The sequence below is a fragment of the Phascolarctos cinereus genome, unplaced genomic scaffold (assembly GCF_003287225.1).
Source record: "Phascolarctos cinereus isolate Bilbo 61053 unplaced genomic scaffold, phaCin_HiC Scaffold_4;HRSCAF=312, whole genome shotgun sequence".
Classification (NCBI taxonomy): Eukaryota; Metazoa; Chordata; class Mammalia; order Diprotodontia; family Phascolarctidae; genus Phascolarctos; species Phascolarctos cinereus.
The window spans coordinates 325,231,877-325,257,968 of NW_027555847.1; the positions used below are offsets into that span (position 1 = coordinate 325,231,877).

At 39.0% G+C, this 26,092-nt stretch overlaps 1 protein-coding gene across 6 annotated transcripts in view; it reads right to left on the reverse strand.

Moving 5' to 3' along the window:
- Positions 1-26,092, reverse strand: part of MAST4 (microtubule associated serine/threonine kinase family member 4) — a 781,800-nt gene that overhangs the window by 105,656 nt on the left and 650,052 nt on the right. The gene's annotated exons all lie outside the window — the stretch shown is intronic.

Consider the following 26,092-nt stretch of genomic DNA (forward strand, 5'->3'; position numbering starts at 1 on the left):
TTCTGCAGGCGCCTCCTCCCGAGAGGGGCTGAGAAGGGAAGAGATTCAGTCATCTAACAGGAATGAGTCACGCCCAGTCTCACCAGATGTCAGAAAGAGGCAAGGTTTTCAAACCTTCCTTTTGCTCAGAGACCTGGGCAGCAATCTTTCTAAAAAACAATCAAGGGCAGTATTAATTAAACTTTCCATTAAATAGCTCTGTTACAGTGGGCAGCTGGCTGGCATCTAATTAGCTCAGGAAATCCTTTGCCCCCTCAGCCTGGCTTTCAGAGATGGTTCTGGGAAAACTCTGAAGTCATCAGAGCAGGTTTGTGGATAGATACATTAACAAACTTGGACAGAGAGTGGCACTAAGAATTAAGAGAAGTCATTTTATACAAGAAACTGAGTCTTTTACTACCTAGGCTCTATGTTCCTCCTCTTTCTCTTCTTCGATGTTTGCCTTTTGAACATCGCACTCCTCAATGATGCCTCAAATAGGCAGCAGAAAGGCAGGGGAAGGGGTTTGAGACGGGAAGATACTTAAGTAGTTCAAGTTAAAGGTTTAATGGATAAGATTGAACCTACTGGCTAAAAGTCAGGTTCTGAATTACCGGTTAATTTCAATGATCCTGCTTTACCTACTCAGAGTGAAACACTCTAAGTAGCTTACACATTTACATCTTAGAGCCCAGTTATAACACTTGCCAGTTGTGACTCTGGACAAGTCATTTTATCCTTTCTGATTCTCAGTTTCCTCACCTGTAAAACAGGGATAATAATACTCACACTACTCACCCAAGGACCTACTGTGAGGAAAATGCTTTATAAACTTGAAGTGCTATGTAAACGAGAGGGATGAAGATGGTAATGATGATGATGATGATGAAACAAAGATATGTCGTTACGAGAATGTGCCTTTCTGTTTTTCTCTCCCATTAATGACAGTTACTTTGGAATCATGAAAGCCAAAAGAGCCCAATTGATTTGTGTTGGTTGAACACATGGTGTTCTTTGGGGAATCATATTGTTCTGGGATTTATAAACAGAAATGTTAGATTTTAAAAATTTATATATTTAGTGGGAAGTACACTCTCTGCCTCAGTTTCCTCATCTGCAAAATTAAGGTTTGGGACTTGGTGGCCTCTAAAGATTCCTCCAGTTCTAAAGCTATGATCCTATTACACAAGGCATATACATATATATACATACATATGTGTGTGTGTATATATATATATATACACACACACACATATATATAAATACATATACATAGTGAGTTAATAGTAAGAATAATCCATTTAAACTCATGTATTTTAAAAGCTTGAATGTACTATTTATTAAAAGACTGAAAGGATATTAATTAATGTCTCAGAGCCTTTACAGGATTCTACAGTAGCTAAGTAATATCTGTAAGGCTAACACTTTCAGAGAAATGGCTGATAGTGTGGTAAGGGGAAATGGATATGCTAGATTTAATTTTATTATTTACTAGCCACGTGATCTTGGGCAGGTCATTTAACCTAAAGCAGTGTGGTACAGAAGAAAATGCCTACACTGGCAATGGAGTCAGAGGAGCTGAATTCAAATCTTACTCCTGGTGCTTATTACCTGCAAGATCTTGGACATGTCATATAACCTCCTTGGGCCTCAGTTTCCTTGTCTGTAAAATGAGAAGGTTGGACTCAATGGCCTTTGAGGCCCCTTCCAATTCTTAAACTATGATATCATGATCTCCCTAAGCCTCAGTTTACTCACCTCTGACATGAAGGTATTATTTGTAGAAACTATCTCAGGGTATTAATAGGAGGTCAACCTTTTCATATTGCAAAATTCTGTCATTCAGTCATTTCAATCGTGTCCTACCCTTCATGGCCCCAGTTGGTGTTTTCTTGGAAAGGCTACTGGAGTGGTTTTCCACTTCCTTTCCCAGCTCATTTTACAGATAAGGAAACTGAGGCAAAGAGGGTTAAGTAACTTGCCCAGGGTCATACAAGCTAGCAAGTGTCTGGGGCTGGATTTGAACTCAGGTCTTCCTGATTCCAGGCCTGGCACTCTTTCTGCTGCACCTCCTTCCTACACATTTCAATAATTTGATGAATCTTTTATTTCACTGATATGAGTACTCCTCTATCAGTTATACCATTCCATTTTTTCAGTAATAATAATAATACACACCACTAAAGCACATTTGTATAATGCTTCATAGTTTAGAAAGCACTTTTCCCAAAATAACCCTTGTTGACAGGTAATCCAAATTTTATTCTCCTTATTTTACAGGTGAGACAACTAAGGTTCAAAAGTGAAGTAATTTTCCCAAAGTCACATAGTTAACATGCTGCCTAATCCACCGATTCTGACCTCATTCTATGTGATTTCTGCCTATGTCTTTCCATTCAATTCAGTAAGTATGTATTAAGGACTTATTATGCACCAGGGACTGTGCCAGGCAAAAGACATACAAAGGGGAATTTTTTTAAAGTCCCTGCCCTTAAGAAGCTTATCATTCTACTTGAAATAACTCATACTTACTTATATAGGCTTTAAAGTCTTCATATGCATTATCTCACATGATCTCCATAATAATTCTGTGAAGCAGGTGCTATTATTATCTCCATTTTACACATGGGAAAACTGAGGCTTAGAGAAATTAAGAGAACCAAGGTCTCATTAAAGTGATCTGAAATGAGTTTCTAACTCAGGTCCTCCACATTCTAATTCCAATATTCTATGCATGGTACCATGCTGTCTTCGATAAATTCTCTATTTAGGATCCACCAAAAATACTAGCAATCTATGTTAAGTCAATCCATGAACTTAGAGGTTACATAGTTTAACGGATAGAGCACTGGACTTGGAATCAGGAAGAGACACGGTCAATTATAATCTCAGATATTGTATGACTGCAGGCAAATCGCTTAATCTCCCTGTGTCTTGGTTTCCTCATGAGGGTGTGGGACTTGGTGGCCTCTAAGGAACTTCCAGTTCTAAATCTATGATCTAATTCATATTTCATATATACATATATATATATACACACACATATATACACACACACATATATATGTACACATATACACACCTATATGTATATGTGTGCATATACACATATATTTAAATATGTATATATGTGTTCTTATGTAAATGTTTTGCATGATTGAACATTTTGCTTGCCACCTGGGGGAGGGGGCGGAGAGTAGGAAGGGGAAAAAAGGATAGAATTTGGAACTCAAAACTTTTTTTAAAAATGTTAAAAAAAATTTAACATAATTGGGGAAAAAGATAATGTCATTTAAGATATGTATATATGAGTTTTTAGTAATAAGAATAATTCACCTAAGCCTTTATACTTTAAAAGCTTGACTGTACTATTTATAACAAGACGAATGGTTTAGAGCCTTAACAGGGTTTTATAGTAACATAGTAATACATGTGAACCTAACAATTTTAGAGAAATGACTGATAGGGTGGTAGAGGGTCAAAGAGAGACCTAATAACTCGGTCAATTCCATGTTAGAAGACTTAGATACCTAGTGTTTCAGTTTCATGAAGCAGTTTACTTTGGAATTTGTATACACTTTGAAATGCTTCAACATTGATAAGAATTCCTTTGAGGCATGTTATAATGGATTCTTGAGAATGTCTTAGCTTTTCATTGACCCTTCCTTATTGCTTTGGATTGATGTCACATCTCAAGGTGATCCCAAGGAAAGATTGGTGAATGTCAAGAATGATAAAGAAAGCAGATTTTTCGTTGTCTGTTTTCTCCCCTGGAAAGTAAATGACCTGCTCAACAATGAATAGGGGGTTCATTTAGCTCTTTGTTTAAAATTATTGCTTGACATTTGTAAGGTCAAGGTGAAAGAGCTATCAAAAAGAGATATTCCTAGAATGTAACAATAATGTTATGAAATGTGAGAAATCCTAGTCATCCTAGAAAGTAGACAGATTCCTGGACTTCACTGAAAAGCTTTAAAAAAAAAAAAAGAATATATCCCAAGGCACAGATTTTATTTTTCTATCTTAACTTAGTTGGACCCATTTCAGTTCCTTAACCTAATATCCCTTTTACCTAGAAAAAGGGCAAATTCTGTTCAGAAATCAGTTAAGTCCCAATAAAAGAGAGAATATTTAAATGACTTGTTTGGCATTCATATAGCCTCTTCAAATGTCTACATTTAACTAAGAGACATCATTAGATATAGATGCAACAGGGTATAGTGATAGATGGTTGGCTGGTAAGAACTGGGTTCAAATCCCACCCTACTGGCTCTACCCTGAGCAAGTCACTTGTCCATTTGCCTCAGGTAACTCACTCCCTGGGACCTGGTCACCAAGTGACAGAATGAGTTTGATCTGCTTGGATGGAAGAAGGATCCAGATCTACAGTTCCTTTACCTGAGGATATCACCAATCCTTTGTACACTCATATGTTATACTTGAATATTATGCTTGTTTCATATAGACCTTTCTCGGGTATTACTTAGGTAATAGGCAGCTAGACGATACAATGGATAGACTTTTGGACATAGAGTCAGAAATACCTAACCTCAAATCCTGTTATGGACACTAAGTAGTTGTGTGACAACGGGCAACTCATTTAACCTCTCTCTCCCTGTTTCTTCATCCAGAAAATGGGCACAATAACAGCTCCTACCTCATAAAGTTGTTGAAAGGATCAAGTAAGATAATATGGGTAAAGTACTCTTTGGAAACTTTAAACCACTACATAAATGTCAGCTTGTATTATTATTTAAGCAATTTCCTCCATTCCAAGTCTTTCATGAAAGGCTTCCTACACCAGCCAAAGGAGGAAATAGCTTCCTTTAACCCAGTGAGGTCATGGAATTGTCTCAACTATTCTCCCTGATCTCATTCAATTATATAAATCATAGACTCACCATTACTCATTTCCTCTAAAATACATATACTCAAGGCCTGTGTTTCATGTATAGGTTCTCAGAGAAAGAACTAGTAAGGGTCATCATAAAAGGGAAGAATTATGAACAAATACATGAATTAGGCCTCCATTCAAACTTCCCTATTCAATGCAATCATTTGTTTAAACTGATAATAACAATAATAGTAAACATTTACCTAGTGTTTTAAGGTCTGCTAGGCACTTAGCAAATATTATCTTGTTTTACCCTCACAACAACCCTGGGAGGTAGGTGCTATAATTGTCCCCATTTTACAGATGAGGAAACTCAAACACAGTTTGAGGTGAAGTGATTTGCCAAGGTCACACAGCTAATAAGCAGGTCTTCTCTATTCATCATGCCAGGAAATGATGCGTCTGAAATGACTAAGTATGAATGAATTTCACACTCTTAAAATTTCTACCAGCTAAGATGAAGGCTCAATCAATTTAATGTTGATAATGCCATTATAGTGTTACAGCTTCCCACCAGCTGCACCCTTTTGGATTAAACTCCATCATGGCTCCAGGAAACCTCAGTACCAAGAAACTCATCAACCTGTGAGATTATATCAGCTTTGGTACCCATACCCCCATCAGTGCGCCCAGTAGTAGCCTCTCTGATAGAGGGCTAGAGGATGAGGCAAAAAATTCTCCTCAAAGCCTTCATTTTAAAATAGCTTCCAAGCCAGCCAGCTCTTCATTTCCCACCAGCTGCACTCCTTTGGACTGGATTCCATTATGCCAACTTCCTTTTGTCTTCAGTCTTCCCCCATTAGAAAGCAAGCTCCTGGGGGGACAGGGACTGTCTTTCTTTTTCATATTGCATTCCCAAAGCACAATGCCTGACCAACATTGGGAGACCGCAATCAGGCACTATGGCCAGTGGATAGAGCCTTGGAGTCAGAGCCTTGGATTTTGACAAATATAGAAGACCTGAAGAGCTGAACTCATTGAGGTCTAGTTTCCAACGATACAGATTAGTTGTATGACCATTAGCAAATCATTTAATCTCTCACTCCTGCAGACAGCTCTCCAAATCCACAAAATTATGATTTCCCAAAGTGCCTTGGCTGGAGGAATTCCCAGGATGAATGAAATCACAGGCCCAGATCATTATATACCTCCTCCCCCTTTAATGGCAGTTAGAATCAAGGTATAACATTTCAAGCTAACAAATGATATCTTAATAGAAATATAAACAGGGCCATAATTCATAAATTTATTAACTGTTCTTCCTTACTGTTAGCCTTTGTTCATTCCTCAGCCACATAACAAGACATAGCATTTATGCTTCAATACTTGAAAAATCCAAATTCAACCCATTAAGTGCCTACTATGCGTAAAGGCAGCTAGCAGAGGAATAGGGAGCTGGCCTTAGAGTCTGGGAGAGTTGCCTGGGTTCTGTTGAGCTTGGTCAAACCATTTACCCTCTTAGTGACCCAGGCAACTCTCCAAAACTAAGTTTGAGAGAGAGGTCCCCCAAACCCCTCAAATATGTGGGAAGGGTTTTGCTAATCATGGGATAAAACTGACCATGTGATCTTCCTATACCACCTTGGATAATTGGCACTTAATAAATACTTTGGGAGAAAATAATGAAGACCACAGGTGAGTCATTTAATTTTGATGATTAAGGATATTTGTTTTATGTTCCATAGAGTGTCTTGTATTTCTTCTCTTGATATTCTTGACCTTAGGCTCTTCTAGAAGAATTTTGTTATTTTTTTTTCTAGCTCTATAAAACAATTTTTGGTAGTTTGATTTGGTAGTTTAATTGACATTAAACTTGTAAATTGATTTAGGTAGAATTGTCATTCTTATTATATGGGCTTTGCTTACCTGAGAACAATTAATATTTTTCTAATTGTTCAGATCTGACTTTATTTGTGTAAAAAATATTTTGGAATTATGTTCATATAGCTCCTGGGTTTGTTTCGGCAGGTAGACTCTCAATATTTTATATTGTCTACAGTTATTTTAAATGGAATTTCTCTTTCTATCTCTTGCTGCTGGACTTTGTTGGTAATATATAGAAAGGTTGATGATTTATGTGGGTTTATTTTATAATCTGAAACTTTGCTAAAGTTGTTATTTCAACTAGCTTATTAGTTGATTCTTTTGGATTCTCTAGGTATATCAGCATATCATCTGCAAAGAGTGATAGTTTTGTTTCCTCATCACCTATTCTAATAGGCAATAATTCCTTCAATTTCTTTTTCTTATAGCTAGCATTTCTAGTACAATTCTGAATAGTGGAGATAATGGGCATCCTTGCTTCACCCCTGATCTTATTGGCAAGGATTCTGGCTTGTCCACGTTATAGATAATGCTTGCTAATGGCTTTAGACAGATACTACTTATCATTTTAAGGACAGCTCCATGTATTCCTATGCTCTCTAGTCTTTTTAATAAGAATGGGCATTGTATTTTGTCAGAGGTTTTTTCTTCATGATTTCTTCATGATTTGGTTTTGTTACTGATATGGTCAATTATGCTCATAGTTTTTCTAATATTGAAGCAGCCCTGTATTCCTGCATTCTGGCATCATATCAGACACAAACGCTAGGGTCAGATGACAATCGCCAATATGACAACATTGTCTTCAACCTTAATCTATTGACACAAAAACTGATGATGGCAAACTGATATTTCAGAAATTAAATTGGCAATGATGGAGAGATCATTTCTCCGGTCTCTGTTGAATTTTCCCAAGAAAATAATACAGGATATTAGGTTATAGACTGCATTACTTTCTAAGATATAGAGTATCCCAAAAGTCTTTAAGCTAATAAAGCTTAAAACTATTACAACAACTAAAGATTAAAGCTGCCCCAAGACTTTTGAGATACCCTGTGTATATGTGATATTGATAAACTTTAAGTTGTATCTTTCAGTCTTTGATCCTAAAAAACATTTTATGCAGATATTTACTTTTTATTTTATTCCTATATTTATTCAATGTCGTAAAGTTTTGGGCATTGTAAAAAAAAGTAGGAGGTGCAAACTAAAAATGAGCTTCTTTTTATAATCTGGTACAGTGGGAAAAGCCCTGAATCTGAAATTAGGAGACATGGGTTTTAAGCACCACTTATGACGCTCACTACTTGGGGGACCTGGAGCAAGTAACAGTCTCCATGGTCCTCATCTGTTTCTACAGACCTTTCCAGATCTGGATTTACACTCCTCAGTCAATTCTTGAATGGACCACTGTAATGGAAAGAGTCTCTGGGTTTTGGCAGAAGTTTTCTCATTGAGAGTTCCCAAAGGAGTAAAAGCAAAGTTCCAATCCTCCCTGCCCCCCAAAATGGGACAGATAAGTAAAATATGTATTTTTGTTTTCAAAGTTCTATCGAAATTTTCATCCCCCTTCCTTCAAAGTAAAGGGCTGAGGTGAGTCACATGATATCACTGGTTTCTTAACTGAAAAATCATCTAATCATTTCATTTGACTATGTTCACATTCAGTCATTTTTCCAGTCATGTCCAACTCTTTGTGACCCTATTTGGAGTTTTCTTAGCAAAGATACTGAAGTGGTTTGCTATTTCCTTCTCCAGCTTGTTTGATAGATAAGGAAACTGAGGCAAATAGGGTTAAGTGACTTGCCCAGGGTCACACAGTTAGTAAATGTCTGAGGCCAGATTTGAATTCAAGAAGATGAGTCTTCCTAACTTCAGGCCTAGATTGCTAAGATCCCTTCCAGCTCTAAAGCATATCATTCCATGTGGCTAACCCATTTTCAACTAGATCCATTTCTATTATAAGCCCTAACACAACATTTCAGTTAAGGAATCAATACCCCAGAGGACTAAGGAAAATGACCTATTGGGTTATATCTTCCTTATCCTTGAAATATGCTAAGTAACCTCATTAGTACATCATCATCATTATTAATATAGCTTTATTTTTAAAAATCAGAAATATGCAACTATATTAGCATAATTAATAATACAAAGGTACAATTGAAAATGCTTTCATTAAAAAGATGCAGCTGCGTTAAAATTGGAGGAGATAGTGTCTCCATGAGAAGTTTATTTGTTGCATTCTGGACCTGAGGACAATTCAATAGCTCAAATCTGCAAATCTTATGGTAAGTTTGGGAAACTCTAAGGCTCAGGTTTCTTATTCTGAAACATTTTTACAATGCACATGCAAGAAAGCAAGTTTTTAATTGCTTACATCATCCTTTTTACAAAAATCATTTTTGCTAATTACTTCAGTGATAATTTCTTATAGAAAATTACAAGCAAAATGCTTTATTTTCTTCTATATTTCTACCAGATACATCATAAAATCATTACACCTCAGACTTCATATTCTGAATCAATGTTTCTGGCTCAGAGAGAGCCCCCACCCCCACTTTTCTCAACAGATGAGAATCAGAAGTTAGTTGTGAGAGCCCATCACTAATTCCATGAGGCTTGCTAAAGACTGAATAGGGAAGGGGTCTAACTTTAGTACTCTTAGAAACACTGGAAGGCCCTGAACATAAAACTGACTTACGCTGCAAACCGGAGGCTGGGTGCTCTGGCAGATGGTGAGAATAGAAGCAATATGCAAATAGGATCCTCTAGGTGCAACAACACTTAAAATCCTTTGAAAAGTTATTGCTCGTTTTTGATAAACGTAAGTAACAGCATTCTAAACTTAGGTATTTCATGTCTTAGCTTACTGATAGCAAAAATTTTAAAAAATAATCTGGTAAGGAGTACTTAGGTAGCCAGGAATGTACTCCTCAGAGAAATAACTAAGGCTCTAAAAGTCACCAGAGGCAACAAACATCTGTCTTTTGTCACCATTAAGAAAAGTAGAGATGAAATTAAAAAAAAAAAGCCCTTTGGAAGCATGGCCAAGGCAGACATTCCTACATGGGTAGCACTTGTAACAAGAGGTGCTGAATAGATTTTCTGTATTGCAAAGGAGGCAGATGTCTTGCTAGGGGTCCAGAGAGGGGAAAAAAATGACACTTGGTCTTTGTCCTCTGGAAAATCAGAACTGTCAAATGAAATGAATTGTGAAGACATCAAAGCCCCATTTCTTCTGAAATGATGAAATAAAATTGGTAAAAAATGAAATCGCTGTTAGATTTTTTAATCTCAAATTACCCAACCAAATTATAGAAGCCTAGAGGGAAATGTACCTTCCCCCAACTTTAGAAATTTGTTAGATTCTTTGATTTCCTGCATTTGGCTGAATTACATCTATATGCACATAAGCTTTTGGTCTGGGAATATTTGCCACTCTAGAGAAGGGCCTCTTCTAAAAGCCTAAGATATCAAAAATCGAGTTTATGCTTGCCAGGAAGCAACCTGAAGCCCAGGGCAGATGTTCAGATACTGATGGTTACCACTAGGGGTCTAAGGAAAGGGGTCAGTCACTCCTTTAAGGGCAAGATGGGGCTCAGGAATTAAGTTTAGAGGAACTGATTAGAGGATAATAGCTTTCCTACTCTAAGCTCATCCAAATAACACATACTGATACTGATGTGAATGACATACTCACCACATTTGCACTTGATTTATTTGTGTAAATGAATCTTCTTATATTTCCTCCCCATAGTAGAATTAATAAGTTCCTTGGGAGCAAGACTCTATATCTAGGTTTATCATTTGTATGGAGTTGGTGCTTAATAAATGCTTGAGTTTAATTTATAAATCGAACTTTATGATATGTAAATGAATATTATAATACATACAATCGATTTTACACAAGATCTGGATCAACTGCTTTTAAGAAGTATGTCTACATTATCAGATATATAAAAACCAACTCCATTCTAACATCAATCTTGGCAGTTCCAGGTATTAAAAGGGCCTAATAAGGCAAAGATTACTGACATTTACATGTTACTTTACAAAACATTTTTCCTATGAGGTATTACTACTAACATTTTCTAGATGAAGCTCAGAGAAGTGAGGTAATTTGCCTAATACCTCACAATTACTAAGTACTGGAACCAGAACTCAAATTCAGGTCTTTGGTTCTATATGTTTCTACTACACGCTATGCTGCTTTTGGTTGCCAAAATATTAAAAGAATGGCAATAAAACAAGCAGAAATAGAGATCAAAGGAAGACGAATAAATGAGATTAGGCTGAATGATCTTTGAGATCCCTTCTAACAATAAAGTTCTATGAAGAATTAATCTAGAACATAAGAACGAAATAAAAATTTAGATTCCTTAGCCTTGATTTTGAAACCAAATGACCAAAATCTCAAATTAATTTAATATGAAACTTAATCCTATTATCCATACATACACCAGACCAGCTGAAGTAGCAAGGGTCCCTGCTGGAGAGACAGGAGATGGCATGTGCCAGGCAGGTGAAACCACCTGTACCACCACTTTCTCCTGAGACCTTAGGAAGACTGCCCCAGGTGCAGAGTGTGAGATCCAAGAATAGCAGCTTCCTTCCAAGCACCAGCCCCGCTTCAAGCTCAGCCCTTGAAGCCATCATTGAGGGTGAGTAGCCCTTGAGAATGGGCCCACCATTCATTGTACCATCACCAAGTTTCCTCTAACTGCTTACAGGGAAGTATGCTCCAAAGCCCCAGGAACAGCCACAATTCCCAGACCACCAGTCATGCTTCCAGGTGAGTCCTTTCATCTGTATTCTAGAGAAGTAACCAACCCTTGTGAAAACAGACCTGTCAACTTCTTTCTTGGATGCTCAGGAGTCACAGGCATTGAAGACCTAGCAAGGGTGGGGAAACCTGTGGTCTTGAGGCCACATGTGGCCTTCTAGGTTCTCAAGTGCAGCCCTTTGACCGAATCTGCACTTGAGGACCTAGAGGGTCACATGTGCCCTTGAAGCCGCAGGTTCCCCACCCTTGACCTAGGCAAGGAAAAAAAGTCCTCACCATCTAACTCTTTGGCACTGTCAAATGGTTTAGCATCAGCAACCGACATGGTTTTCTTAATGAAAATAACATTAATGAATAGGCATCACCTATGCTATTGCTACTAAATGTTGAGGCCCACAGGTTCTTTCCATCTGACTTGTAGCTGAAATGTTCTATATTTGCTGTGTCCCCTTACCCCTATTAGAATGTGAGCCCCTTAAAAGCAGAGACTGCTTTGATTATTTTCATCCCTAGCATTTATCACAATCCACTGCACACAGTAAGAGCTTAATGAATGCTCATTCCTTCCTTCCTTCCTTCCTGAGTATAAAGCTAATCAGCCTTTGTCCAACTTCATCCAGCCATTCAGAAGGGCCTAACCAGTATGGGCATCTTGCCCTCTCCCCTGCTGGTGTCACTTCCTCTGCACCAGAGACCATGACCTCCCTGGAGTTGACCATGACCCACCAGCCACTCACGAGGATATGAGGACCTACCTAGTCTGCAAATCTTGCCATTTGTGCTGTGGCAACACACATTCATCTGCTTCCTTGATTCCAGCTCCCTTAAATGGGGGGAAGGGAAGGGAATAAGCACTGATGTAGCATTCATGTGTCAGGCACTGTGCTAAACACTTTTTACAAATATTATCTGATTTGATCCTCACAACAACCCAGGGGGATAAGTGCTATTATAATGCCCATTTTGTAGTCGAGGAAACTGAAGAGAACAGAAATTTAAGGGACTTGCTCAGTCACAGAGCTAGTAATGTCTGAGGTGGGATTTGAACTCAGGTCTTCGCACCACAAGTTGAATCAATATGCACTGTATTCCCCATTAAAATGCAAGCTCCCTGAGGGCTGGGATAATTAACTTTTTAAATATGTATCTCTGGCATTTGTCAGGTCCTTACTCAAATTCTGGGGCTCTAGGATATGTAGTGGGGGTAATAATGGTAACAGCAGCTCACATTTATATAACAACTTTAGATTTATGAAGCACTTTCCCTCAACAGCCCTCGTAGAGCAGGAAGTGTGTTATTTTCATTCCCATTTTACAGACAAGTAGACAGAGGCTCAGGCAAGCCAAGTGAATTGCCTACAGTTACAAAGCTAGTCAGAGCCAGAGCTGCACTGGGGTTGGGGTTTTCTGAGTCTAGGTCCAGTGCTTTCTCCATGGAACTAGTTATTGTTGAATTGTTTCATTTGTGTCTGACTCTTCGTGACCCCAGCTGGGGTTTTCTCGGCAAATAGATTGGAATGGTTTGCCATTTCCTTTTCTAGCATATTTGACTAATGAGGAAAATGTGACTTGCCCATAATCATACAGCTAACGTCTGAGGCTGGATTTGAACTCAGGTCTTCCTGACTCTAGGTCTGATGCTGCATCTACTGCACCACCTAGCTGCCTTTAGGTGTCTCTATATGGTTCTTAGGATGGGGTTAGGTTCTGGGTTTCCTAGGAGAATCCCCATTGCTAAAATTTCCATGTATGAGGGTAGCCCTTCGTAGTTTGCAAAGGCATGTTCTCTGAACAGCTGAACAACAACAATATGAAACAGGAAGGGTGGATATTATTATCCCCATTTTACAGAGGGAGAAAAAGAGGCTTAGGCAGGTTAAATGACTGGTTGACATGGCAGAGCAAAGACAAAGAACACATCTAACAACTATGTGTATAGTGCTCTTTTCATCGCCTGAAAAGCCTCTAATCTGATAGGAGGAATTTATGTGATACTGTACAAAATGCTGAGAGAACTATTTCCGGTTTACCATAAACCATCTGGCAGGCAGCATGTTAGGAGAGGGGGTTCCTTCAGGATCTGACTGCAATGTAGATCCCAGAGCCTGGGCAAGGAAGGCCCCAACTTTGCATCTCCTTCCTCAGCTATGGAAGACAACCCCTGAGACATCTGCCCCCTCTAACATAGGGTGAGTCTGCACAACATCACTCAGACTCATACTTCCTGAAATTTTAAATAGAACTGCTCTGCCATGAAAAAACAAAAACAAAAACAAGCTTTTTATGTATATAAATATGTGGTTATATTTATATTATAAACAAAGTATCTCCTCCTGCTTCTCCTCTTCTTCTTCCATTACTTATAATGGATTTATAGTTTCTAAAGTTTCTTTACTTATACTTCCTCAAGAAGCAAAAGGGAAAAAATGCCATGGACTCCAATGCAGGAATGCTAGTAGAATCCTTTTCTCCCACAACAGAACCATTTAAGTTTCATATGAGAACCACAGTATACGTATAATTTCATATTTCATGGTTCTCTAATTATATACTGTTAGAGTTCCTGACATTTAAGCTCAGGACTTATAAGGCCTCTATTAACATGGCTTACTTGGGGGAGAATCCAAACATTCTAGCAGTAAATACAGAAATATATGTTAAAACATTACTATTTGGTTTGTTTCATTTTAAAACTACCCTGCCCAGTCTGGAAGTAACAGCTCAGTTTCATTTTGATTGGCAAAGAAAATGTGATCTGCTCTGTTTCTAACATGGGCTCGTTTCCCCTCCTTAGACAATCAGGTGGTCCCCAACTCCTAGGGTCTCAGCATCTCAATGCCAAAGTTGATGCTGACACCTGATCAGCTTAGCTCCATCATAGCTCAGAACTTATGAACTCAAGAGACCCAACAGCTTGACTTCACCTCAATCGCTGGCCTATAGGCGTGCATTACCACATCAGCTAAAGTATTATTAGTGTTAGAATTGTAATTATTTCAAGGTAAGTTTAGAGATCTGGATTCCAGAACTTACCCCAAGGCACACTTGTGGTATTACTGTGCACAGTACTTCATTGTGATGGGGGAAAATGTGAGTTAACATGGACATCTTAATCTGAAAATAGAGACTTTTAAAACTATGATTCTGTAACTTGTCCAGAGGGTAAATGCCACACCTGCTTTGCTGAGTAATCACCACAGTGAATGATAATGTGTTTTATCGGTCAAAACAATGGACTAATGTCAAGAGACTTGAATTCTACTTCAAGCTTTGTGATTCCCCTTTTTGTGTGACCACAGGAAAATCAATTCATATTTTGCATCTCAATTCCTTTTTTTTTTTTTTGGTAAAATGAAGGGTCAAATTAGATGAGTTTCCACAATTTGTCTATAGACAAACAAATTATATCAGCCTTCTGGCTGTTCTCCCTGTCTCAAGTTACTCCCCTGTCCTGTCCATCCTTCATTCAGCCATCAAAATGGCCTTCCTAAAGAGCAGGTCACCACCCCCCATGCAATAAACTCCAGTGGCTCCCTACTGCCCCCAGGATTAAATGTAAAATCCTTTAAAGGCCAAACACCTGGCTTTTAAAGTCCTTTATAACCTAGCTCTGGCTATTATTCTAGTCTACTAACAACTTACTCCTTTCAATAATCCTCTTTGATCTAGTGACACTGGCCTCTTTGTTATTTCTCACACGAGATTTTCCATCCTCAGGTTCCTTGCATTTTTGCTGCCCATACACCATGCCTGGAATGCCTCCCAGCTTCCTTCAAGTCTCAGCTAAAACCCTACCCTCTGCAAGAATCCTTTTCTGATCCTCCTTAATACTAGCACCTTCCCTCTGCTGATTATCTCAAATTTAGGTTGGATATATTTCTTTTGTACGTAGTTGTTTGCATGTTGTCTTTGCATTAGATTGTGAGCTCCTTGAGGGCAAGGGACTATTGTGGACTTTCTTTGTATTCCCTGGCTCACAGTAGGTGCTTAATAAATGCTTGTCAACTGAATGATACAATAAGTCTATATTTCTAGGATTTCATCATTGGATAACTGATGTAGTTTTATAGTAAGTTTCATGATTCTATAGTTAGAACATTAGGCTGGTAGTGGTGGGTGGGGGAGGAAGGGAGAGGTGGGCAACAGATTTAAGATTCATCCCACTTTGACTCTGCTTATTTTGTTCTGATTACCCAACCACAAGTTGGATTCTCCCCTCCTTCCCACCCTACCTCTCTTAAAATATGTTCTTGCCACAAGGGAAATGAAGCAAGACTATGTAAGTGGATTATGGCCACCACCATTGGAAAATGAAATGCCAAAAGATTAATAGAGGATTCTTCCCAAGAAAGGAAGTACATCTCTCCCTTTGTGTTGGTAACAATTCATTTCACAAGAAGGAGCTTCTAATCTTGCTTTTTCACAGAATAAAAGAGGTGGGGGGAAGCCTGTATAATGGCTTTTGGGAGGCTAGATGGTACAAAAGGCTGAACAGAATTCTAGTCAATAAGAAGGTTGGAGTGACCTTGTCTGAAGTCTGCCATAGCTGCTTTCTTTGGAGAGTTTAATTCAACTTCAATGGCCCTTACTGAGCAATATTAGGTGGAGAAGAAAAAGTTCAAGGGGGAAACATCAAAGCTATCTTCAAATTCTTGAAGAATGGTCAAATTAAGTAGGGATTAGATTTGTTCTCTTAATCCCAGAAGGTAGGACTAGGAGTCATGGATGGAAGCTGTGACAGGGAAAATTTTATCTTGATGTCAGGCTAAACTTCCTAACAAACAGAGCAGTCCAAAAGTGGGATGGTTTCTTAGGAGATGGTGGACTAGCCTCCATTGTGGTTATTTAAGTATAGGATGTATAGCTACTTGTTGGTTTATGTTAGAGCACAGATTTCTTTTAGGTACAGGTTAGATTAGATCAGGGGGTCTTAACCTTTTTTGTTTCATGAACCCCTCTGAAAGTTGGCTCTTCTCCTCAGATTATGTTTTTAAATGTAAAAAATAAAAGATGTTGGATTACAAAGGAAGCCAATTACATTGAAATATAGTTATTAAAATATTTTTTAAAAGTACACAGATCATATGTTAAGAAACCCTAGACTACATGGTGGCTGAAATCCCTTCCTGCGCCTTCTGTGATTGCAAATTAAAGAAAAGATTGAGATTTTGGTTGGACAAAAAAATCCTTAAAAGAAGAAATTCTGAAGAGTTTAGGAGGGAAGGTCTCCAGATTGAGACTGAAAAGAGAAAAGTGGTTAGTTGTAGTTTTTATCATTGGATTGGGTCTGTTAGGGTTATTTATTAGCCTTACAGATAAGGGCTGAATTCTGAGGGGTGGAAGATAAAGCAATAATCTTTCCATAGGCCCAAAAGTACTTAAGATGGCATTGGTTCATAGTATTTGGGTGGGGGGTGAGGAGGGCAAAGAGAGGTTTCTAATATAAAAAAACCAGTATGATAAGAATTAGATTTAGTAAAAGCTCAAAGTGAATTTATTTTTCACTTGTGGGCAAGGACTGTGTGCATGTGCTATTTGTAAGTTGTGAAAAATCTATAAACCATCTTTTCTTTAGTTTGGACACTTGAAGGTTTGCCTACTTATATTTTTACCTTCTAGTAATGCCACATTTCCCACATCACCACACTTCAGTCTCATTAGGAACATTAGTAAGTCTCTGGCTCAAAACAGATTTATTTCAGAAGTCCCATAATCTCACTGGAAATCACCAGTAGGGTCCTTAAAGGCAGTGCTGATGACTGACTGTGGGTCTTACAGGATCCTTGGATTTAGACCAGAAGGAGGTCTTAGAGCTCGTCTAGTCTAACTCTCTCAGCTTACAAAATGGGGGAGTAGGCCCAGAGAGATGAAGTGAGTTGTTCAAAGATAAAAATCACAAAGATAATAAAGATAAGAACTGGGAGTCAAATCCAGAACTCTGAAAGGAAGGAAGGAGGAAGAGGAGAGAGGAAGTGAGATGGGGGGAAAGAACAAGGGAGGGAGAAAGGGGGAAAAGAGTGAAGGAAGGAAGAAAGGAGGGAGATAAGGAGGAAGGGAGGGAAGGAAAGAGAGAGGGAAGAAGGTAAGGGAGAAGGAGGGAGAAAGGAAGAGAGGGAGCAAGAGAAGAAGAGGAAGGAGAGAAGGAAGGAGAGAGGAAAGAAGAAAGAGAGGGAAGAAGGAAAGAGGGTAAAAGGGAGGGAGGAAAAATAGGAAGGAGGAAGAAAGGGAGAAAGGGAGGGAGGAGGCAGAGGGAGAAAAAAGGGAGGAAAGAAGAAGAGAGAGAAAGGAAGGAATGAAGGATGAAAAGGAGAAAGGGAGGAAAGAGGAAAGAAAGGAAGGGAAAAAAGGAAGGAAGGAAAAGAAGAAAGGAAAGAAGGAAGGAAGGAAGGAAGGAAGGAAGGAAGGAAGGAAGGAAGGAAGGAAGGAAGGAAGGAAGGAAGGAAGGAAGGAAGGAAGGAGAAAAGTGCTTTAAAAATGATACCTGAATATTAATGCTCACACAAAAAATACTGATGGAGACAAGTCATTAAACAAAAAAGACAGTTAATCTTTTTCAGGGCTTACAGATGAATAGGAAATGGGGCATTCAGTACCTATGTAACAAAGCTGGGGAGAGGGAAAGAAAAAGAAAACCAAAACCATTCAGACCAATTTCTATATGCTATGGGGTGGGGCAGGAGAAAGGCAGAGGGGGAGGTGGTAAGAGATATTAACCCAGCTATTATTGGAAACATAATACGCGAACATTTTATTTTCTCAAGGACCCAACTATATGGCCATTTAGTAGAGAGCATATACAAGCCTTTATAGTGCGAAAGCATTAGTTACAATTATTGTTTTTGCCCAAACATACCATTCTCCCAAATTTTCTATTTCCATTGGCATCAAGTCACCAAATTTCAAAACCACTGCAATATCTTTGACTCTTTTCTTTCCTTCACCCCCATATCTAATTGATTACCAGGTCTTAAGGATCTGACCATCATATCTCTCATATCCATCCCTGCTTATTTATTCTGCCTCATTGCCTCTTAACTCGATAACAGCAAAAGCCTCCCAGTTGCTCTCCCTGCTTCTGGTCTTTCCCTTCTCAAATTCATCCTCCCCATAGCCATCTTACTGATATTTCAAAAACATGGGTCTGATCACATTACTTACTCCCCTTCTCAAAATCTTCAGTGGCTTCCTATTGCTACCAGGATAAAATACAAAATCCCCAGGCTGGCATTTAAAATCCTCTAGCACTGGGATGCTCCCGGCCTTTCCAGTCCTAAGTCATATTGCCACTAGCCTTTACCTAGTCTCTTTTCCAGACTAAGCAGGCTACATTCCATCTCCCACCTGTGCATTCACACAGATGTTCCCTGATGTCTAGAATGTACTCCTTCTCTCCACTTCTGCCTTTTATGTTCCTTCCTCATGTGCTACCTTCCTTACCAGAGGTCTCTGATTTCTCTCCATTATCACTCCCAACCCCAATTCCCCAGTTGTAAGGACTCCTTTATATACACTTCCTACCTACTGACTTGTACATGTGAAGAACCTTCTTGGTAAGTAAGTTCCTTAAGTTCAAGGACTTTTTAGTTCTGTGTTTGTATCTCCAATACCTGGCACAGTACCTTTCTTACACACAGCAAAGGCTTAATAAATGGTGAAGAAAATTGACTTCACATGGACCCAACTCTAATAAATATTAGTGTACATTCCCAATTGGTGATGTAACAGTGCAGCAAAATCACCAACTATTTAAACAGGAATCTGCTGATTCTTTTCCTTAGAAAGGAAGGGTGAGATGTGCCGTGATTTTTAAAGGAACAATGGCCAATTAGGAAGGAGGGCATTGGAACAAAGTGGGTTAGATGGTCTTGGCTATGGTCATCCAGGCTACCATAGAATCTGGAGAGCTAATCCCTGCTACAGTGAAAAGTGAACCTTTCTAGTATTACAATAAATAAATCTCCTCCTTATATGGGGCTCTGTATGAAGGTTGCACTCTAAGGCTTTCATGCAAACAACCCCCCATCCCTGTTCATAACGATATTACCTTGAACACATTTAATACAGTTGAGTAAGCTGTGACTTTCTATTCATCAGTAGTATTCAAAATTATTACCTCTCTGATGAGACCTCCAGAGACAAGCTAATCAATGAGATATGGGGGAGAATTCCTGGTCAGTCTCTCTCCCTCGTTGGACTAGACGGACACCCTATTCTAAGCAATGAACTAATTTCATACAGTTCATGCTGATTCTTTTCCAGAGGGTGACATTTCCCTGACATCTCTTCCATTATTAGGAAGTATACAGGGACACCTGAACAGAGTATACCCTTTGATAATGGCGCTTTAACAGCTCCGAGCAAGGGTATACTGCCATTATGCAGTACAGACATTGTTACATAGTATACACTGAGTAGAACCATTACAGACACAGAATTTTCAGAACGTAAAAAAGCTGTGGATGGCATAGAGAATGAGAAAATTGAAGTTTATCCTTAGTTCTGAGGAAATGGTTATGAAACACATATGATTATGTGTTGTGAAACACATAATGGTTATGAAGCATATGGAGAGTATATTATGGGAAGTAGGTTCAGACTGATCTGCTAAGTGGCCCCTCAGAAGATACTAAAACCACACATGCTCTGAGGTCAGAATAAGATCCCATATAAAGAATAACAGTGCTTAGGGAACACTTTAAAGATCACATACGCTTTCTCATCTGATCTTCAAAATAACCCAGTGAGGCAGGGATGGCAGGAAATATCCTTATTTTACAGATAGCAAAACTAATTTTCAGAGAGATTAAATGACCTACCCACTGTCACACTGCCCATGATCTCTCTGGGGGTGGGGAGCGAGCTCAAGTCTCCCCTGACGTCAAACCCAATGCTCCCTCTACTATGCCACACTGCTTGGGTTCTTTTCATCCAAGGCCTGCTAAACTACCCAACAAATGAAAGAATAACTATGTGGTTAAGCTATCCAGCTAATGACAGGAAAAAAGGACGCAAAAACTGGGAGCTTTCATTCATGATTCTAGAAATAATATGGCTTTTTTTCCAGTTTCAAACCAAGCTTACAAAATCAGATTACATCATGGTCAACCTACAGTTAGGAGAGAAAGGATGAGCGCCTATGGCTCCTATTAGGTATCATTGTAGGGGAAAGGATGATTTTTAAGAGGCAAGCAGGTTACATTTGATGATAGGTTAATGACTTGTTTACAGTAATGTCCAGAATATATAAATTAACTTTTCTTGGTTCCTATGGTCTCCAAATACAAAAGGGCAGTATTTATCTAGATCAACCTCACAGTCACATCAGGGAATCAGCGTGTCAAAGAGTTAAAGACAGAAGGGACTTTTCTTTTTTTTTTTTTTTGGCTAGGCAATGGGGTTAAGTGACTTGCCCAGGATCACACAGTTAGTGTCAACTATTTGGTCTGAGGTCACATTTGAACTCAGGTCCTCTTGACTTCAGGGCTGGTGCTTCATCCACTGCGCCACCTGCTGCCCCCAGAAGGGACCTTTGATGCCATCTAATCTAAACTCATTTTACATTTGATGAAACTGAGACTCAGAGAGATTGTGTGATTTGTCCAAGGTCAATCTATCAATCAAATAAAAACATTTGTCAAGTGCCTACTATGTGCCAGGCACTGTGCAGATAGTAGAGTCAGGATGTGAACTTAAATCCTTATCATGAAAACATATTAGATAACTACTATTGCTATTTAACATTTTCATGAAAGACTCGTGATATTCATGGTGTAAGTCAGCATGCTGCCCAAACTATAGAATTTTAGTTAGTGAAGCGCCCTAAAGTCATTGAGAAAATAGACTGATATTATGTGGGCTACGTTATCTAGCCTTACTTTATCTCATTAAGATATAGAATATAGGGGATAATTTAATTAGCTGGTTACCAAGATTTACACATTTTTATTGTGTAAAACTATCCTCAACATGAAATATTTACAGGCAACACAGCTTTCACCAACCTTAGGCACCACATTAAAATTCAATCATATAGGAAATATTTGGAGAGAATACTCTCCCACAAATTTGGTAAAGCAGCTGTTTTGTTACTTAGTTAACCATGAAGCAACTTGGATTTTTCATCCCAAAACTCCTTAAAGATTGGACTAACCATTGATACTTGGGAGAGACTATGAGGTAGATTGGCAAAATTTAAGAAATACTTAAGATAATTCACCTCAACGTAATCATGTTCACTGTCAAAACAACAGACAAAGGTGCTGAAAGGAAACTCCCTCACTGCAAAGTATTAAAAGGAGAGAACAGGGGAAACTGATGATCCTTAAACTAGAAATCCTTAATCTCAAGATAAAGAGTAAAAGGTGGGATCTTGAACTTAAAGTGCTGTTTGCAAATCCTGGCATTCCATCTCTTATCTTTGCCCAGACTGTCCCCCATAATGAGAATATACTGCCTCTGATTTCTGCCTATGAGAATCCACAGTTTTCCTTAAAGCTCAGTTCAGGTGCCTTCATTAAGGGAAACTAGGATGTCCAAAGAAACTTCTCCAGATCCCCCCAGTTATTAGTGTTCTCTCTCCTCAAATTATCATTCATTCATTTATCTGTTTCTGTATCATGCCCCACTCCCGTAGTAGAATGTAAAATCTTTGGGGGCAAGAAGTCCTATTTACTTTTGGTTTTGTATTCTAAAAGCCTAGCTTGGGGCTTTGTACAAGTATGAATTTAATATTTGTTGAATTGAATTGATAAAAACTCATTCTATAACACTGCTTTTCACATTTCATCTCTCTATGATGCATCGATGGTGAATCACCCAGACCGAATAAGTCCCAAGGTGGCACCATAAGCTACTTTCTCAATTTTTAATAACTTTTCCTGTGTACTTCCTGATTTCTTTCAATTAGTCATTCACTCAGTATACTAGCATTTATCTTAATGAACGTGTCTTAATAAGTGCCTACTATGTACCAGACCCTATGCTAAAAGCCAGGAATACAAAGAAAGACAAAAGATGGTCCCTTTTCTCAAGGACCTCACAGTCTCCTCAGGGAGACAACTTGCAAACAGCTATGTAGAAAAAAGCTATGGGCAGGATAAATTGGAAATAATCAACAGAAGGAAGGCAGGTGGAGGTGGGGTGGTGAGTCAGGAAAGGCTTCCTGTAGAAGGTGGGATTTTAGCTGGAATTTAAAGCTGGAAGGCAGATATGAGGATAGACAGCATTCCAGCCACAGAATTCAAGAACAAAATCTGTACTGATTTGTATAAGCTGCAAGGAAGGAGAGGGAGAGAGCCAGTCTGGAAGGGCTGATGCTCCTAAGCCTCTACACAAGCCTCTAACAGCAACAGTGGCAAGTGACAGCATCTGCTACAAATCTCTTCCCTGCTTAAATGCACAGACGGTTTTGTTGCTGTTATTCACAGGAACAGAAACTGCTATACTCATTAAGAAGAACAATCCACTAAGCCCAGTATTCTGTCTCTGACAGTGGCCCCGAGGGAAAGCATGGATCCCCTTAACATCCTAGTTTCCCTTAATAACGCATTATGGATCTCTATCCATGAATTTCTCTTAAGCCACCTTTAATCTATTTATAGCACTACTAGAGAACGAAGTGTTGGACATAAGTGGATTTTCCAGATAACTGTTCACTTAACCTGAAAATAAATGACCTCAGACCGTTATGCTTTTTGAATTTTAATGTCTACTTTTTTTTAGGGCTTTTTTCCCCATTTTCTTCCTTGCTCTGGACACTGTCACTGTCCACACCTCACTGGCCTCCGTGGGACTGCTTTCAGCCTCTTGTTCTCACCCTTTTTAATTGGCTGTTGCAGATCTACTAACAGGTGAAAAATCAAATAACAAAGGTATTGGAGCCTTGTCTAAAGGAAGAGGATTATAATAATTGACCTGGATCCTTGGCCCCACATCCCTCAAAGGCCCCACAGTAGGGGGTACTGATTCTCAACCAGTAGGCTTAATCTGCCCCATAGGAACAACTTAGACTATTTACAAGAGAGAAGAAAGGAGCCTCAGATTCACTGCTAAGCAATTAGTCAGTCTTGTTGCTAGTTCTGCTCTGACCTTACCTTTTTATTCTAATAACTGGACTTTTGTTATCTAAGACCAAGTCTCCACCTTGTACTCCCCCCAATCCCTGCAAATGCACAACTGCTATTTTCTGCATCCTACTCCCTACTATGCCCATACTATAAGCAACTTGTCCTTGACAGGACCCTCTAAGGACTAGATCACGGGGGTAGGGAACCTGCAGCCTTAAGGCCACATGTGGCCTTCTAGGTCCTTAAGTGCAGCCTTGTGACTGAATCCAAATTTTACGGAACAAATCCAAAAGAACTTCCCCATCCCTGGACTAGAACCTCTCTGAATTTCAGTAGCCTCCCTGATGCTGACTACCTGTTCACATTGGCCAAGTGCTAGCTGCCAGACCCTATCTTTGGGTTCTGTCCTTGGACTTCATGTCATGCAATGGCCTGACCACTCCTGGATGTCTCACTGGACTTCTACCTATTGCCAAATTCTCCTAACATTCCACTCATGCCTTGACTTTCCCACAGAGGGAACCATGGAACCAGAGACTCTCAGTGTTGCAAAGGTCCTAAAGGACCATCTGGATCAACTTGTACTTGACCAAGAGCATTTCAAGAATTGTTCAGACTCTGCTTAGAGTGATGGGAAACTCACCCTTCCCTTAGGCATTCCATTTTGGGGCAACTCTAAACATTAGAATGGGTTTTCCTTCATTAAGCTACAAGCTGTTTCTCTCTCACTTCAATCCATCCATCCATCCATCTACATGTCCATCCATCAGCAAACTTCTACCCACTGTACTCACTCCTGCCCTTCAAGGCAAAGTAGAACAAGTTTAAACCTCTTCTATATTAAAACAACATTACAAATGCTTGTCTCTTTTTTTCTTTCTTTTCTTCTCCAGGCTAAACATCTCAGTTCTTTCAGCAGCTCCTCATACGGCATAGCATCAAACCTGTCTGGTTGGCCTCCACTGGCCCTGATCCAGTTTTACAGTATCTTGAATATATAACTCCAGCACTGAATCCAACACTTCAAATAGTGTCTGATCAGATGAGGATACTAGGGGACCCTCTTCTGCATTTTAATTTTACTCCTTTCTTAATACAGATGGAAATGACGTTAGGGTTGGTTTTGGGTTTTTTTTGTTGTTGTTGTTTGGTTGGGTTTTTTGGCTGCCGTATTGCACTATTGACTTATGCACAGCGTGAGACTCACTGAACTCCTCTTCCCCAGATCTTTCTCCTGTGAACTATTGTCTAGAACAAACACAGGCCTTTACATTTTTTCTTGTTAAATTTTTATCTTATTTGATCTGGTCTTTCTAGCTTATTCACATATTTTTAGAGCCTTAATCTTGTCACCCTTGCTAGCTACCCCTGCCACAGACCTCTTTCTATATTACCTGCCTGATCCTTCATGATCCACATAATTTTTAGACCTAGGCATCTCTAGTTTGACCTATCTCAATGCCACCTAAGACCTAGTACTGCCAAGTGGACAGACTGACCAAGGGTATTGGGGACGGTCCTAAATAAAGTGCATAGACTTTAGTACTTGGATTTTGTGACATCTATTGTGCCTGTTTCCCCCACACACCCCCCAAAGCAATAGGAATTAAGTGACATGCCCAAGGTCATACAGCTAGTAAGGGTCTAAGGCCATATTCGAACTCAGGTCCTCCTGACTCCAGGACCAGCATTCTATCCCACTGTGCCACCCAGCTGCCCCCCCACCCCTTTTTGTGCTTGTCTTTTTAAAAAGCAAATATTACTATTTCTTCGTTCTTCATTGTATTCTAAATAGCTTGGATATCAGGCAAGTTATCTCTTGATAAATGAAGTATTAATATGCTATATGGTAATATGCTATAGTTCTGATACAGATAGTATTACAACTTGGGTTAAACTCATGTTTTATTGGTCCAAAATTTAATATTTCCAAACATCAAGGGACTTCCAAAATACAGAGAACAAAACCCATGTTCACCATTTTAAATTCACCATTCATCATTTAAAATATTTAGATTTAGCTTTTCTTACATATATTCTTACATACTATTCTTATATTCATTCACCCTTCTCCCTTAGGTGGCACAGTGGTAAAGTGTAGTGAATCAGAAAGACATGAGTTCAAATTTGGCCTAAGACACTACCTAGCTGTGTGGCAAATTACCACATTGTGAGCTGGGCAAATGACCACCTCTCTGTGTCTCAGTTTCTTCATCTGTAAAATGGGGATAGCACCTACCTCCCAGGGTTGTTGCTAGGGTCGAACGATAAAATCTATAAAGCACTTGGCAAACCTTAAAATACTATATAAATGCTAGCTATCATCAGCAGCAGCAGCAGCAGCAGCATCCTCTTCCATTAAACAAATACTTAGGAGCTTAACATCTATTCAAGAAGATAAGACATACAAGGGGTGACTATAAGATAAAATAGGCATACTAGAACTCACATGCAAATGAGTGTTGCCTTTTACAAGTTACTTTGAAAAGATATACAAATAAATTCCAATAATTTTGCTATTCCTCAAAATATTTGTGCTTCTAC